Source organism: Rhinolophus sinicus, linkage group LG13, assembly GCF_036562045.2.
Source record: "Rhinolophus sinicus isolate RSC01 linkage group LG13, ASM3656204v1, whole genome shotgun sequence".
NCBI classification, from domain to species: domain Eukaryota; kingdom Metazoa; phylum Chordata; class Mammalia; order Chiroptera; family Rhinolophidae; genus Rhinolophus; species Rhinolophus sinicus.
In genome coordinates this window covers 1,649,068-1,665,621 of record NC_133762.1, presented here as the reverse complement: position 1 = coordinate 1,665,621, position 16,554 = coordinate 1,649,068, and the positions used below count along the sequence as shown (strand labels likewise).

The following is a 16,554-nucleotide window of genomic DNA, read 5'->3' as shown; positions in this document are numbered from 1 at the left end:
GTACAGACATGAAATAATTAATGGATAGATAGTTTTAAAAATTAGTGTTTTTGACGTGTTTGTCACTTTATATCTATTACGCAGTAGGCATCTTTAATAAATATTTATTGAACTGATATTATTATAGTTGTAGACGTGTGCTCAGCTTAGTCTTGTAGTGTGTCCTTCCAGTTGGGAAGGAAGTGTTTTTTAGGGCAGCATCATGGACTTTGACTACTAGTTGATGGTGTAGGAAAACTTTGTTAACCTTGTCAAGACTCAGTTTCCTCTTCTGTAAAAAGGAGATGATGACAGTTATTCACAGCTTATTGTGAAGATTGAATCAGTAATTCATAAGGCAGCTCTGACTCTATTAAACTTTTTATTTCCGGTGAGATATTCCTGTTGTCCTAACAGAAAACTCTTTGATTACAATGTTTAGTTTAGTGATGGCACAAATAGGCAATAAATGTTTGAGCGTTATATTTAAGTCATGATCATTTAAGTTAAATTATCATATAACCCAGCCTTTATCTTACATCAAAGAGTAATTTTTGATATATTTTTAATTAGCACAATCATTCTTGAGTTCTGTATTGCTGAGTTTAGTATTATAATAATCAAATTTATCTAAATCTAAATGATCAGATAGGAAAATTTTGAATATCTTTTGGTAGATTGTAAACATGCAATTCACTTTTACTGGTTGCGTGGTGAAGAAATTATCCCTTGTGGTCATCAGAAAGGTAGTGTTGATGCTTTGTGATACCAAATAAATAATAAACCACACAATCAGATTCGAATATCCAAACAACTCCTAGAGGTAAGGATTTATTGCATATGCACTATTGATATCTGATGAGGAAATATAGGCAGGCTAGGTAATGGGCTTAGTTGGATAAAAAGTTTTGAATGTATCCTTTCAAATACATCTGTCTGAAATTATTTTTTAGTTTTTCAACCTGGTATGGTATACATATTCCCCAAAGGTCAAATAATCATCTTAAGTGGGGTTAAGGCTTCCGTTTTCAGAAATATACGAATCTTTTCTTAACAAAAATTCAAAAAAACTCAAGAAATTAAAACTCTTGTTTATCAAAAAGTATATTCAAAAACAGACCATTATACAAAAAAATGGAGTAAACATTTACATGTCAAAAACTGAGAAAGAAGGCATTTAAACAGGTACATGACAAAGGAGGAGATCCAAATGGATAACAAGCTTATGAAAAGGTGATTAGTCCTGAGAGAAAAGATCGTTCAAGCAATAAACACTTGCCAGGATATATAAAATTTTTAAAATCTAACTGTATGTGTGCCCCCTAACATACTCTCAGGTACACAGTTAACCAAAATTAATGCATGTCTGCCCTAAGATCCAGGAATGCTTACTGTGGCACCATTTCTCATAGCCAGAAAACAAAAACTGAAAACTGAAAACCACTTGCCATCGGAAGTTGAAGGAATAAGTAAGCAAACCTTGGGATATGCGCAGTGGAACAGCAGATTTTCCTGGGGAAATGAAAATGGAGAGGCCATGGGGGAGAGTCTGAATAGGGGTGCTGTCTCCAGCGTTCTCTCTTCCCCTGTGAAGATTAAATGATCCCAGTGTAGCAGGGGATTGAGTGTCTATACTTTGCCCAATGCAGGGGACTTCTGGGGAAAAGACAAATGACGACACATAGAATGACCACGTTTTTTGGACTGATAAGCACAGAGACGCCCTACCAAATTCGGGGCTGGGTGATAAGTACCTAAATAGTGTGGCATAAGAAGCTAAAGAACTGAGCTAAAAATTCTTTAGCACAGGAATGAATCCATTTTTAGAGCTGAGTTGAAAAAGAAATCTGCAGTAACAACAGGTATAAAACACATGCAGAATGAAACATACTAAAACTTAAAATTAATCTGGACCCACCCCATGATTACAGAGAGATACACAGTTGACCCTTAGACAAAGTAGGGGTTAGGGGCTTCAACCCCTTGCAGTGGAAAATCTGTGTATGCGAGTAACTACAGTCAGCCCTCTGCATGAGTCGATTCCCAACTGTGATGTTGGCCTTTGAAAACCTTGGATGTAGACTGCGCAGGCCAATTGAAAAAATCTACGTAGGACACCCAGTTCAAACCCATGTTGTTCAAGGGTGCACTGTAATTCCAAATCTTCAAACTAATAAAAACCAGCCTCTATTATAGTCAGCTTTGTTCTTTACGGGAACATGGATATTGCTATGGCTAATTCTTCATGAATGACTGACATAGAGGATATGAGCCTCATGAGAAAAACGTTTTAGATTTGAACTTTGCTTGAAATTGAGAAATCTTGTGGCTCACTGGTATTGTTTCTGTGGTGCAAATTGGTTAGATCTAAATTCATATGTAGGCAAATTCACTTTGGTTTGAATAGTTTGAGCTTGCTAAGGTGTTAGGAGAGTTGGGGGCTGTAAGTGAACCACTCATAATGGAAGGACCTTGGCAACTGGAGCCAGAGGTTTGAGACTCACGTGTGTGCTCTGCCCATGATGTGTGAGACTGAATGAAAAGTATAAACCGCCTGATACCTGCTCTCTAGCTCTGGCTATCGTGTGGCTTCACTCGGTTTATTTTAAGGGGAAACTACATGCTAGGAGTGACGCCATTTGGTTTTCTGCTCTGGCTTCCTGGAACGTATAGCCAAGGGCTGGTTAACAGTAAGGTTTTGTTTCTGCATAAAAGCTCCTGATGTGTTCTCGAGGCCAACGTGCTTATTTGCTTTGACTTAACTGTGTTTGGTGAATTACTGGTCTATGTACAAAGGAATGTGGTCTCTTTGGAGTAAGGACACCCGATATCCCTTGTGTGGGAACCACTTGAGCCACGCAGACAGGAGAGATGAGTTTTCATCTTTGATCACTGTCCCATCCTGTCCTCAGACACAAAGACAGGTGGGGAACAGGACCCTTTCCCCCACTTCCTCTGGGGCATCATGACTACCCAGTTGACCTGCACAAAATCTCTTTGGTCTTCAGTACAGGGACCAAAGCCCAGGATGCCATCCCTTGTGAGAGATTTCAGGACAAAGAAGTAGGAGGTGTGGGGGGTGCTGTATTTTGCGTGAATGATGAGATCTGAGATGTGATTACATGAAAATCATGCCCAGTGGGGTTACTGGGGCCCAGCAGAGATGACAGCCCCAGACTGAATGGGGAGGGGGAACCTCTGAGCTTCATTAGATTAGAAATTCTATTCATGGGCTTCAGATAATGAATCGCCCTGGGGAAACTTACTCCACCTCTTTCAATCTCTTTCCAAGTGAGCACTGCTTTCTTTTACATTAATCGGATTTGGGCACTTCGGTCTCATAATTTTAGAAATTATATCTCACTTCGTTTGTTTTATATTGTGTGCTGCAGCCAGTCTGGCTGGCAGAATAGGCATCATTGCATGGCTTAGGGCCTTCGGTAACTGAGAAATCCCAAGGAGACTTACTTCTAGATCCATTCTTCCAGACAACATGAATATTCCTACGGGTTCTTCTCCTCCATGAGTGACGTGAATGATGGCATCCTTACCAGAAGAACCTCACTTTTCACCTAAGCTTGTTTTAAGTGAAAGTGGTGTGATCTGATGGTATCCTCTCTATGCCGTAATACTTGCTTGGGTCTGCAGGCCCGAGTAGGCAAATCCAAGCCTTTTATACGGTTTCAGGTTTTCCGTGCGCTGTATTTGTAAATCATTTCTGGACTATGAATATCAAGATGGATCCTGGCCCTTGCAGCCAGGGGACTGAAATTCAGGTGTTTGTTTGCCCTTGGATATAAAAATGGAGAAAATTAGGAGCTTCTTGGTATTTTACTTACTTTTTAGGAATAGTACCCATGAGATCCAGTTTTCATGTTTGTCTGGTGTCCGATTCCTGTCCTCTTAGCTAAAGACTCCCGAGCAGGGGCACTGTTGGCCCCCTCACGGGGGCACATTAAAGCCACCCAGGCTAACGTCACTGAATCTGCCCAAACTCCAGTCCTCTTTGGTACAAGGGTTAAAGATACCGACTCTGGTTAGACTTTCAGGATCAAAGAGATGTATGAGGGGAGTGTCGTAGCTTGGGTTGTGAGATTTGATGTCGTAAAAACTATGCTGACTGACACCCAGCATAAGTGCCATTCCTGGGACAGGATGCAGGCGTGTCCTAGGCTATGCAAAACAGCTCCGGAGGCAGGTGTCATTCTGATTGCAAGTAGGCACCGGAAATTTGGGTAAGAGACTGTGCCACAGGATGAAAACGTCAGGTTGGGTGGTGGTTGCCCTAGTACCTTGGGAAAAAAGGGGGATAAAAAACAGAGTCATGCTTTTAAAGGGCAAAATAGAAACTGAAACCGCAGTGCCGTAGAAACCAAATCATTTTTCATTTCATTATGAAGACATTATGAAGACTCTCGGCCCTCCTTTTGTGACTCCAGCGACTCAAATACCTGTTAGAACAGGGGTGTCCAAACTGCGGCCCACGGGCCAACTGCGGCCCATGATCCATTTTTTATTGGCCCACTGCAAATTCCAAAAATATATTTGGTTTACTTAAATAAACCACGTGAGACAATACGTTCTTCACCTCAAGTGAGTGGCTCAGCTATTTGTGTATTTTACTGCATATGGCCCTTGGTGAAAACCGTTGAAAAAAGTTTGGACACCCCTGTGTTAGAATGTACACAGCCTTGCTGGGAGGACTGAAACTATAAGAGTCTAGGTACCCTTTTCCCCGGCTAAGATGAGCTATCCTAAGAATTATTTTCAAGTGCTCTGGAGAGAGCCACAAAGATTTCTTCAGTTGCCCTGCAGTGTGTTTTCAGTCTATAGCCCTGTACGCAGGGATGCACGCTGGCTGGTGCGTGGATTTCTGCCTCCTGTTGACTTTCTTTGACTCAGGGAACAGGCGAAACGGAGGAGAAATGGTAATCCCCACATCAGAGGGTGCCAAGGTCTCAGGAGCCCGACGACACACTTCCTCCAATAACTCAGGCCATTCTTTGTTTGTGGCTCGGAAACCTTGATGCAAAGGGTAAACCAGGAAGAGTCAGATGCTACACTCAGAAGCTGGGTGAGTCCTTCACCGACTGTCACCACAGTTCCCTGGGTCGTTTTCTAAACTGACAGATATAAATCTATGTGAAGATCAGAATAGCCCCTTACACCTCTCTATTTTTATGGCGCTTTTGTTGCCAGGAATTCAAATACAAGTAGAAAAAGTAGGTTTATGGCAAGGACAGTTTGTTTCTAGATTTTTGGTGGCAGCAACCCCGCTTGGGGAAAAATATGTAGAAAGAGAAGACATAAAGAAACGTAAGGCTGCAGTTGTAACTGCCCAGTTATAATTATTCACAAGAGAAAACACTCGTGTCTGGGGCCACCAATAAATGAGAAGCACGCCATAATGGAAAGTCAGTAAGTCACTATTGAAAAGTCAAAACGTTGGAAAAAGAACTGCTGGAAGAGACTGAGGAAGATGCAAGGTACAGAGTCTAACTGTGAAACTTAACCACCCCCCCAAAGAATCCTCCCACCTCAGGAAATCAGACAGGAAGTTATTGGTAAATGGTGCAAACCAATGTGCAAAACTGACATAACGAAAGAGCCCCAGAACTGGGAATGGAGAAAATTGTATGTGTCTGTTTCTTTTCCCCACCTTAATCTCTTCCTATCTTTTCTTTTTTCTTTTTGATACTGGAGCCATAAATACTTCAATTTCTACTAACCTTTCTTGTTTTATCCTAACACAGAAACTTATGTAAGGTGGGTGTTTCTGGACGACCTTCTTCCTGCTCTTTCTCCTCGGAAGCTCCCATGCAAGTAGGTCCTCCTTTAGAATATGCCTTGACTCCCCGTGTGCTGGATAATCTGTTAGGAAGGGACCTGCTGTGTCAAGTAGGGGCTACAATGTGCTACACTCTGGTTGGAGTGTTTATGGAGCACCTGAGATGCAAAGCATCTGGGTTGGTAAATAAGTGATTTCTGGAAAAAAAGGTGGGGCATGGAAGAGTGGCAGTCTTACCCAGTGCTCCCTCGATTCTAAGTGATAGATTTACTGGGTAAAGTGAGGTTGGCTGTAGGTCCCTGCTTTTCATCACTTTGTACATTTCTGACCTGCAAAGTTTCTGTTGAGAAATCAGCTGACAATCTTATGGGGGCTCCCTTGTAGATAATTAACTGCTTTTCTCTTGCTGCTTTTAGGATTCTCTCTTTGTCTTTAACCTTTGCCATTTTAATTATGATGTGTCTTGGGTGGGCCTGTTTGGGTTCATCTTGTTAGGGACTCTATGCTTCCTGGGCTTGTATATCTATTTCCTTCACCAGGTTAGGGAGGTTTTCTGTCATTATTTCTTCTAATAGGTCCTCAATCCCTTGTTCTCTCTCTTCTCCTTCTGGTACCCCTATGATGTGAATTTTGGTAAGCTTGATGTTGTCCCAGAGGCCCTTAAACTATTTATTTTGTTTCTTTTTGCTGTTTTGATTGGGTGTTTTCTGCTACCTTATCTTCCAAATCTCTGATTTGATCCTCTGCTTCATGCAATCTGTTGATTCCTTCTAGTGTATCCTTCATTTCAGTTACTGCGTTCTTAATTTCTGACTTTTTTTTTAAATATTTCCTATCTCCATTTTTATGTTTCCTATCTCTTTGTTGAAGTTCTCCCTGAAATCACTGAGCATCCTTATAACCAGTGTTTTGAACTCTGCATCTGGTAGGTTGCTTGTCTCCATTTCATTTAGTTGTTTTTCTGGAGCTTTGTGCTGATCTTTCATTTGGAACATCTTTCTTTGTCTCCTCATTTTGGCTGCCTCCCTCTATTTGTTTCTATGTATTAGGTAGAGCTGCTATGTCTCCTGGTCTTGGTAGAATGGCCTTATGTAGTAGGTATCCTGGGGGGCCCACTGGCACAGTCTCCCTGGTCACCTGAGCCAGGTGCTCCAGGGGTGTCCCTTATATGGGTTGAGTGTGCCCTCCTGTTATAGTTGAACCTTGATTTCTATTCACACCTCAATAGGTGGGATTGACCCCCAGGCAGGCTGGCTGTGAGAATGGATGAGACTTCAGCAGACCAGTTGCTTCGTAGGGGCTGAGCCCACAGAGCAGGATTCGCTTTAGCTGGGCTCTGGTGCCTGCCCAGTCTGCCCTTTGGATGTGTCGTTTGTGGAGGTGGTTGGGTGGTACTCAGGTGTGGTCTGATCTGAAGATGGCCACCAGGAGTGTTGGTTCTGGGGCCTCTTGGGAGGGGCTGTGGTGCAGGCCAAGGCCAGTGTGGGGACCGAGCCCCAGAAAGTAGTTTCCAGGCTCTCAGCCTCACATAGACAGGTGCTGGCTCAGGTAGTAAATGGCCATCAACTGTGATTGCATGGCCATCAGCTATGGCTAGTTGGCCGTCAGCTGTAACCAGTGAGCCATTGGCCACTAATATAACTGCTGTGGCTACGCTAGCAGAAAGAGAAAGAATGGGGGCTAGCAAGAAGATGGTGGCTGGGCTGGCAAGCGCGGATGGCGGTTTGTGGACAGTGTGGATCCAGCCTCCAGTGAGAGTATAGTGCCGCCAGAGAGAATATAGTGGTATGACTCCCCTACCTATGGCTCCGTGGGTGTTCCTTTTTGGCCTCACCATGTCCTGTGTTCTTATGTGGGGAACGGGAGCAGAGACCCCGCAGGCCGCCCTGCATGACAGCCAGCCTGTTCCTGTGTCTGGCCTGGGGCCACCTGGTAGGAGCTACAAAGTGGTTTGCGGTTGGGAGCTGCCTGTGTTAAGATTAGAAACACCTGGGAGTGGTTATGCTGTGAACTGAGCCTGGCTGCTGCTAGGGCCAGGCTTGGGACTCTTAGCCCGAGGTTCCGGGTTATGCTGAGGCCAGATGTTGCTTGTTTGGTGTTTGTGAGCCTTTGAGAGATACTGAACTTTAGTACAGGCCCACGTTTTCCCTGGTGTGGCTCCGCCTCTGAGAGAAGTTGCTGCTGAACTTCTTGAACTGTGTTGGCTGGGCGGCCTCGGAGTGAGCTGGCTTGAAGGAGACATAAATCTGGCCCGCCCTGTGCCTTCGGCTTGGTGTGGAGAAAGCTCAACAAAGGAACAGTGTTGCCCCCCAGCACTGGACGGTGCTGCTCCTCCAGCCTTCACTCTGAAGCCAGACACCTCAGTTTCTCCCCGTGTGTCCCAGGTGCTTTTCAAGCTGCTGCCCCAGCGCCGGAGCTCAGAGCAAGTGAATGCAGCAGTAAGTCCGTGTGCGGGCCCTTTAAGAGGAGCATCTGGGACTCCAGCCGCCCTCCATGTCACTCAGCCACCATCTCTGCTGGTTTTCACAGCCAGAAGTTGTGGGGACTTCTCTCCCTGGCACTGGAGCCCTGGGCCGGGGAGCTGGTGTGGTGCTGGGACCCTTCATTCCTCAGAGGGACCGCCACAGCTGAGATGTCCCTCAGGATTTTTAATGGTCACACGCGGGCGTGGTACCAGCCTGCGTTTCTGCCCCTCCTCCCATCTCCAGGTGGCTTCTCCTGTGTGTCCTTAGTTGCAGGGTTGCTGTTCAGCTAAACATCAGGCGGTTCTCAGTGGTGGTGCTTCTGCAGTTTAGTTGTAATTCTGTTTGTTTTTATGCCAGTACTGCACTGTTTTGATTCCTGTAGCTTTGTAATATAGTTTGAGGTCAGGAAGTGTGATGCCTCCAGCTTTCCTATTCTTCCTCTATATTTCTTTGACTTTCTGGGGCTTTTTTGGTCTTTATGAATTTTAAAATTTTAAAATTATTTTTTATATTTCTGTGAAAAAATGTGATTGGAATTTTTTTACACTTTTTTTTTTAGTTTCAGGTGTACAAAACAATGTAATAGCTATTTATACCCCTCACCAAGTATTAATTCCATCCCCCAATCTACTATCCCTCTGAAATCATATATAGCTGTTACAACTTTTTTAAAAAAAATTTTTTTATTAAACGTATTGGAGTGATATTGGTTAGTAAAATTGTATAGGTTTCAAGTGTACGTTTCTATAGCCCATCATCTGTATATCACATTATGTGCTCACCACCCAGAGTCAGTTCTCCTTCCATCACCATAAATTTGACCCCCTTTACTCTCTTTACCACTTTCTTCTCCCCTTACCTTCTGGTCACCACCACACTGTTGTCTGTGTCTATGAGTTTTTGTTTGTGGGTTTGTTTGTTGCTTTTAGTTTTATATCCCACGTTTGAGTGAAGTCATAGGGTTCTTGACTTTTTCTGCCTGACTTACTTTGCTTGGCATGATAATCTCAAGATCCATCTATGTTGTCACAAATGGCAGAATAATTTTCCATGGTGTATATGTACTACATCTTCTTTATCCAGTCATCTATCAAAGGAAACTTTGGTTGTTTCCATGTCTTGGTCACCGAGAGTAATGCTGCAGTGAACATAAGGGTACATATATCTTTACAGATAAATATTTTCAGATTTTGGATACCCAGAAAAGGGATTGCTGGCTCACATGGTAATTCTATCCTTAATTTTTTATTATTTTTTATTTTGGTATATATACACAATGGAATACTATATCCTTAATTTTTTAAAGGAAGCTCCACACTGCCTTCCATAGCAGCTGCACCAATTTACATTCCCATCAACAGTGTATGAGGGTTCCTTTTTCTCCACAGCCTCTCCAACACTTGTTATTATTTGTCTTGTTGATGATGGACAGTTATTATTTGTCATGCTGACAAATAACAGGTGTGAGATGATATCTCATTGTGATTTTGATTTGCATTTTCCCTAATAGCTAGTGAAGTTGAGCATTTTTTCATATATCTGTTTGCCGTTTGTATGTCTTCTTATGAGAAATGTCTATTCAGGTCCTCTGCCCATTTTTTAATTGGATTGTTTGTTTTTTTGGTTGTTGAGTTGTATGAATTCCTTATTTTTTGGATACTAAACCCTTATTCAAATTTGCAGATATCTTCTCCCATTTTGTTGGTTGCCTCTTTGTTTTGTTGATGGTTTCTTTTGCTGTGCAGAAGCTGTGATAGAGATTGCGTTGAACCTGTAGATCTATTTGGGTCATATGGATATTTTAGCAATATTAATTCTTCCAATCATTAACATAGGATACATTTCCATATAATTGTGTCATCTTCATTTTCTTTCATCAATGTTTTGCAGTTTTCAGTGTACAGGTCTTTCATTTTTTTGGTTAGGTTTATCACTAAGTATTTTTTTGTGTGTGCTATTGTAAATGAGATTGTTCAGTTCTTTTTTGGAGCGCTTATTGTGTAGAGAAACAACTGACTTTTGTATGTTGATTTTGTATTCTTCAACTTTCCTGAATTCCTTTATTAGTTTTTTTTTTTTTCAGTCTCTTTGTATATTGACACATAGACCCTGCCCTCTGTAATCAATTCTTCCTTTGTAATTTGGATGCCTTTTATTTCATCTTCTTGGCTAATCACTGAACAGGATTTCCATTTCTATGTTGAATACAAGTGCCAAGAGTTAACATCCCTGTCTTGTTTCTGATTTTAGAGGAAAAGCTTTCAGGTTTTCACCTTTGAGTATGATGAGTTTGTCATATGTGGCCTTTATTATGTTGAAAAACATTCTTCCATACCTAATTTGTTGAGTGTATTTATTATCAAAGGATGTGGAATACTGTTAAATGCCTTTCTTCCCGTTGAGATGTTCATATAACTTTTATCCTATATTCTTTTAATATGGTATATCAAATTCATTGATTTGCCTACATTGAAACCCAGGGAAAATCTTATTTGATGATAATATATGATACTTTGAATTTGTTGCGGAACCTGGTTTTGTTCAGGATATTTGCATGTATGTTCATAAGGGATAATAGCCTGTAATTGTCATTTCTTATAATGTCTTTGTCTTGCTTTGGTATCAGGGTGATTTTGATCTCATAAAATAAGTTTGGAAGTATTCTTCAGATTTTTAGGGGAGCTTGAGAAGAATGGCTTATTTATTAAATGTTTGGTAGAATTCACCAGTAATGTCATTTTGTGTTGGGGTATTCTTTTGGGGGAAGTTTCTGATTACTGATTCAATCTTCTTATTTGTTATTGGCCTGTTCAGATTTTTTTTAGTGTTTAGTATATCTCGGTAGGTTGTATATTTCTATGAATTTATCCATTTCTTCTAGGTTATGCAATTTGTTGTCATACAATGTTTCATAGCAATCTCCTATGATCCTTTATATTTCTTTGGTGTCAGTTGTAATGTTCCCTCTTTCATTTAAGTTTTGTTTAAGTTTCTTTCATTCATTTAAGTTTCATTTAAGTTTCTTTCATTTTGTTTAAGTCTTCTTTTTTCTTAGTCTAGCTAAGGGTTTGTGAATCATGTTTATTTTTTTCCAAAAGTCAACTCCTATGTTTTACATTTTCTATTGTTTCTCTCTAGTCTCTATTTCATTTATTTCTGCTCTGATCTTTATTACCACCACCACCCCCAGCTACCTTGGAGTTTATTCTTTTTCTAGTTCCTTGAGGTATAAAGCAAGGTTATTTGAGATCTTTTTTCTTAATGTAGATATTTATTGCTGTAAACTTGCCTCTTAGAACTGTTTTTTCTGCATTTCATAAATTTTGGTATGTGTTTTTCCACTTCGATTTGTCTAAAGATATTTTTTATTTCTCTTTTTATTTCTTTATTGATTCATCAGTGGTTCAGAAGTGTTTATAATTCCCAGAGATCTGTGATTTTTCAACATGTCCCCTGTTACTGATTTCTAGTTTCATACCATTATGATTGGAAAAGACATATGATATCTCAGTAATCTGGAATTTGTTAAAATATGCTTTGTGGTCTAACATATGATCTTTCCAGGAGAATATTCCATGTGTATTTGAGAAGAATGTGTATTCTGAAGCTGTTGGATAGAATGTCCTGTATATATTTCTTAAGTCCATCTGGTCTTCTTGATTTTTCTGTTCAGATTACCTACCTATTACTGAAAGTGAGTTATTAAAGTCAGCTACTACTATTGTCTATTTCACTCTTCCATTCTGTCAATGTTTTCTGTGTTTATCTAGATTCTGTGATGTTGGGTGCACATGTATGTATAATTTTTATATTTTCTTGATGAATTAGCCCTTTTTATTATGTGATAACTTTTTTGTCTCTTGTTATAGGTTTTTTTTAAGTCTATTTTGTCAGCTATAAGTATAGGCATTCCTACTCTCTTTCGTTATCAGTTGCATGAAATACCTTTTTTCATTCCTTCACCTTCAGCCTATGTATGTCTTTAAATCCAAGATGAGTCTCTTGTAGATAGCATAGCGCTGGGTCTTGTTATTTTATCCATTTAGTCACTCTGTTCTTTTTAACTTAGAAGTTTAATTCATTTACATTGGAAGTAATTACTTCAATAATTACTTTCAGTAATTACAGGTAAGGACTTACTACTGACGTTTTGTTAATTGGTTTCTGTCTGATTTGTAGTTCTCTTATTTCTGTCTTGTCTTTCCTTGTGGTTTGATGACTTTTTAAAAATAGTTATGTAGTGTTTATTTTCTCTTACAGTTAAAAGTGTTTATTTTCTCTTCAGCTTTTACGTATCTACTATAGGATTTTTCTTTATGGTTATCATGAGGCTTGTGTTGAGCCACTTATAGTTATAATGGTCTAATTTAAGCCTATAACAATGTACTTTTAATTGCATACAAAAGCTCTACACATTTATTTACCCCTCCCCACACATTATATTATTGATGTCAGAGTTTATGTCTTTTTTTTAAATTGTGAGTCCATTAAAAAGGGTTTGTGGTTATAGTTATTCTTAATACTTTTAAGAATAAGCAGCGTACAGTATTACATTATCCTGTTCATCTATGTACATGTGACCACAAAACAGCAGGTTTGAACTTCACAAGTCCACTTACCTGTGGATTTAAAAAAATTGTATTTTTCAATGGTCAGCTGTATTTACCTTCACAAGTAAGATTTGCACTTTCACATGCTTTTATTTTTCTGTTTAGTGTTTGTAGATTTCAACTTGAACCCCCTTACGCACTTCTTGTAAACAGGTCTAGTGGTGACACACTCTCTCAGTTTTGGTTTATCTGGGAAAGTCTTTATTTCTCCTTCATTTTTAAAGTACAGTTTTCCCAGATGTAATATTCTTGGTTGGCAAGTTTTTTATTCTTTCAGTATTTTAAATATATCATCCCTTTTTCTCAAAACCTGAAAAATTCCTGCTGAGAAATCCACTTATAGCCTCATGGGAGTTCCCTTGTATGTGACGAGTGGCTTATTTCTTGCTGCTTTCAAAATCCTCTTTTTGTATTTGGCTTTGACAATTTAATCATAACACATATTGGTGTAGACTTATTTTGGTTCAATCTGTTTGGTGACTTTGTGCTTCATGAATTTTCTTTTTCTTATCAAATTTGAAAGGTTTTTCAAGCATTATTCTTTAAATAGATTTTCTGTCCCCTTTTCTTCTTTTCCTTCTGAGGCTCACATAATGCACACATAGTTTCTTTTGATAGTATTCCATACTCTGATAGGCTTTCTTACTCTTTCTAATTCCTCTTTTTGTGCCTCTGACTGTAATTTCACATGACTTCTCTTTACTAATTCTTTTTTTTAAAGATTTTATTGGGGAAGGGGAACAGGACTTTATTGGGGAACAGTGTGTACTTCCAGGCCTTTTTTCTAAGTCAAGTTGTTGTCCTTTCAATCTTAGTTGTGGAGGGCACAGCTCAGCTCCAGGTCCAGTTGCCGTTGCTAGTTGCAGGGGGCACAGCCCACCATCCCTTGCGGGAGTCGAGGAGTTGAACTGGCAACCTTGTGGTTGAGAGCCCACTGGCCCATGTGGGAATCGAACCGGCAGCCTTCAGAGTTAGGAGCATGGAACTCCAACCGCCTGAGCCACCGGGCCGGCCCTTTACTAAATTCTTTTTGATTGTGCTCTTCAAATTCTCTATTGGAATTTTCACTGTACTCACTGTTCTTGAGTTCCAGGATTTCTGTTTGTATTTTTCTTATGGTTTCCATTTCATTGTTGAAAGATCACATACAGCGGTGTGCTTGAACCAGCAGCATGTATATTTTTACATCTCCAAATAGAAGTTTTCAAGAAGATGAATTTCATGTGACCTTGAAGTCTGATTTTTATGTGTTCATGATTAGAATGCCAAGCCCATTGTTCCATCTATCACCTCCTCTGCTCAAGCTAAACAAAGAGCAGTAGAAACCTCTCAACTCAACAAAACACATCATGAATGTTTGCTGATTGTGAAACCTATTTGTCAGTCCTTCTGGTAGGCGGGGAATAAATGGTGCTTAGTCTCCTTTATGGGTTTATCTATTCATTCACTGGTTAAATAATTTTGTGATACATAAAAGAGTAGCTTGTATGAGCCACAATCCCATGAGTGATGGATTAGGTTGTTTGACAGCTATGCTAGTCATCTCCACAAGACACTGTCCTCAGTCTAACATCTGCATTTGCACTGCTGCCCCACCAGAAATCAATTCCGGCAGTGCTCCAGGACACAACATGCAAAACCCACACCTGAGTCTTAGCCCTATTTTCAGGCACAGTCCTTAGTTTGCATAGTCAGGTGCTCATGCTCACATGGCTGGAGGCATTCGCAGTTGGGCCAAGGAGAGCATACATTGTTTCAAAGAGAGATATGACCTAAAGTGAATGATGGGTTACACTGAGGCGCACTGTAGGCGGCAGTTTTATGGCATCAAATTGAGGACTTTTATTCTTCTCAAGGACAATGGGATTGGGTCCTTCAGAAAACCTTTCAGGAGAAAAATCACATGTCGCTTTACCAGATAAGATTCCAAGTGAACATAGCGTGCTCTTGTGATAAACTCCCTTTTTATTTTCAAACTCCATATTTATCCAGAGAGGCCACAATTACGTCATTCATAACGAATGTTACCACTAATTCTGAATTTCAGTGAAACAAACTGGTAAGAGGGTAGCGATTGCCTTTAAATTTAAGGTGAGGGGATATCTATTACATTAGAAACCACAGACACAGGAAACAACACAGGAGACTTGTTCAGCAATAAATATGTTTAAATATGTTACTTAAAACTAAATATGGACACAGGGTAAACTCTTCATAAATGTCACATTTTGGAACAGGATTTGTATAATTGCAAGGCCCTTCCTTACATAAAATTAATTAGACTATGAAGGTAGATAATTTTTCCAATGTAACATGAACAACTGCCATGGAAATCTATACCAGGGATTGAGGGCAAAAACACTCCCAAAGGTAATGAGTGACAAATGTTGTGGAAAGTCATTAAACCGTGAAAGATCATTCTATTAGAAGAGACATTGCCCTTGGCATCCAGAGTTTGAAATGCAGCCATTGTCCCTGACCTTCGGCATTAGATGTTAAACACAGTTGAGCATTTTAATAATGGAGGGTAACATACTAGATAGAGTCAGAATGAAATTTCACAGAACAGTGCATTATTGCATTAGCCAATAATTTTTATTCGTACTTTCGTGTGATTTGCTGGCGCCAAATCAGGAAACCTGGGTCTCTTGGAAAGTGTTTCCTATCCAGGTTCAGCCACCTTCAACTACACCACATTGAGGCTTGAAATCCACTTTTTAGAAAACAAAATTAGTAAAGAGGTTGAGAATATTCAAAACCGTTTTTTTTCCATAACCTGACATCCATTTTCACGAAATGGGGATTCTTCTTGAATATGTTGGTGAGGACATATGTACATTTCCTTTAGGGTATATCAGTAGGATACTAGAGGGAACTGTGACCTGAAGTAGACAGCTGGGTTTTGGGAACCAGCTTGAACATTTCAATGGTAAGGTTTGCAGGGAACATAAAAAATGAGTAAAACAGGGTATGCAGATATCTAGGGGAAAATCGCCCGTAATATCATGGTGTCACTCCCTGGTTTCCTGTGAGCAATAGATGTAGCCCTTGGTTCCCTGTAGATCTGATTGCTTTAAAAGGCAGAGCTGAGCCTCAAGGATTCTCTTGACTGGTTGGGACAGGTAGCACGTGTCGTAGCCTGGAAAAGCCTGGGGTGGAGGTCTTGTCCTTCTGTTCATGGGTCGATGATGGTCAGCGTTTCCTTGATCCATATATAGATTGAGTGAGTGATTGATCGTGTATCATTTGCATGAGGCAGCAGCAGGCCTTTGGTGCAGTCCCAGGAACAATGAAAGATATGATTACGAGAGCTGCCTTTTCTCTTTTCTTTTTTTCTTTTCTTTTGTTTTCATTTCTTTAAGATGCAGGTCAGGTGCATATAAAGCTTATCTTTTTTTTCCAAGCTGTTCCGGGATGTCCATGCTCGAGTTCTTCCAGATTAAGAGACATACAGAATCTCCAGCTCCCCTGCATGTCCCCCTTGTCGTCACCGTCCCCTGTAAGCATGTGAATGCTCAATTCCTTCCGTTTCTGGGATTTGCCTTTGTTGGGTCGCTGATGAGAACTCATATTGTCTTGAAGAGAGATGATCTAAAAATCATTCAATATAGGGTTATCTGAGACCTGCTGGAGGTTATAGGAGTGCGGCACCATGATGTGGAGGCTTCTTCTCCATTAGAGCCATGGGATTGGGTCGTTGAAGCCCCTGATT

The 16,554-nt window shown here is 40.3% G+C and overlaps 1 long non-coding RNA gene and 1 other non-coding gene across 2 annotated transcripts in view; both read left to right on the top strand.

The window, feature by feature from the left end:
• Positions 1 to 16,554, top strand: part of LOC109459061 (uncharacterized) — a 160,489-nt gene that overhangs the window by 132,497 nt on the left and 11,438 nt on the right. The gene's annotated exons all lie outside the window — the stretch shown is intronic.
• Positions 16,392 to 16,468, top strand: LOC141568347 (small nucleolar RNA SNORD115). The gene has a single exon (XR_012491497.1). It is a non-coding gene; the product is annotated as a small nucleolar RNA SNORD115 (small nucleolar RNA).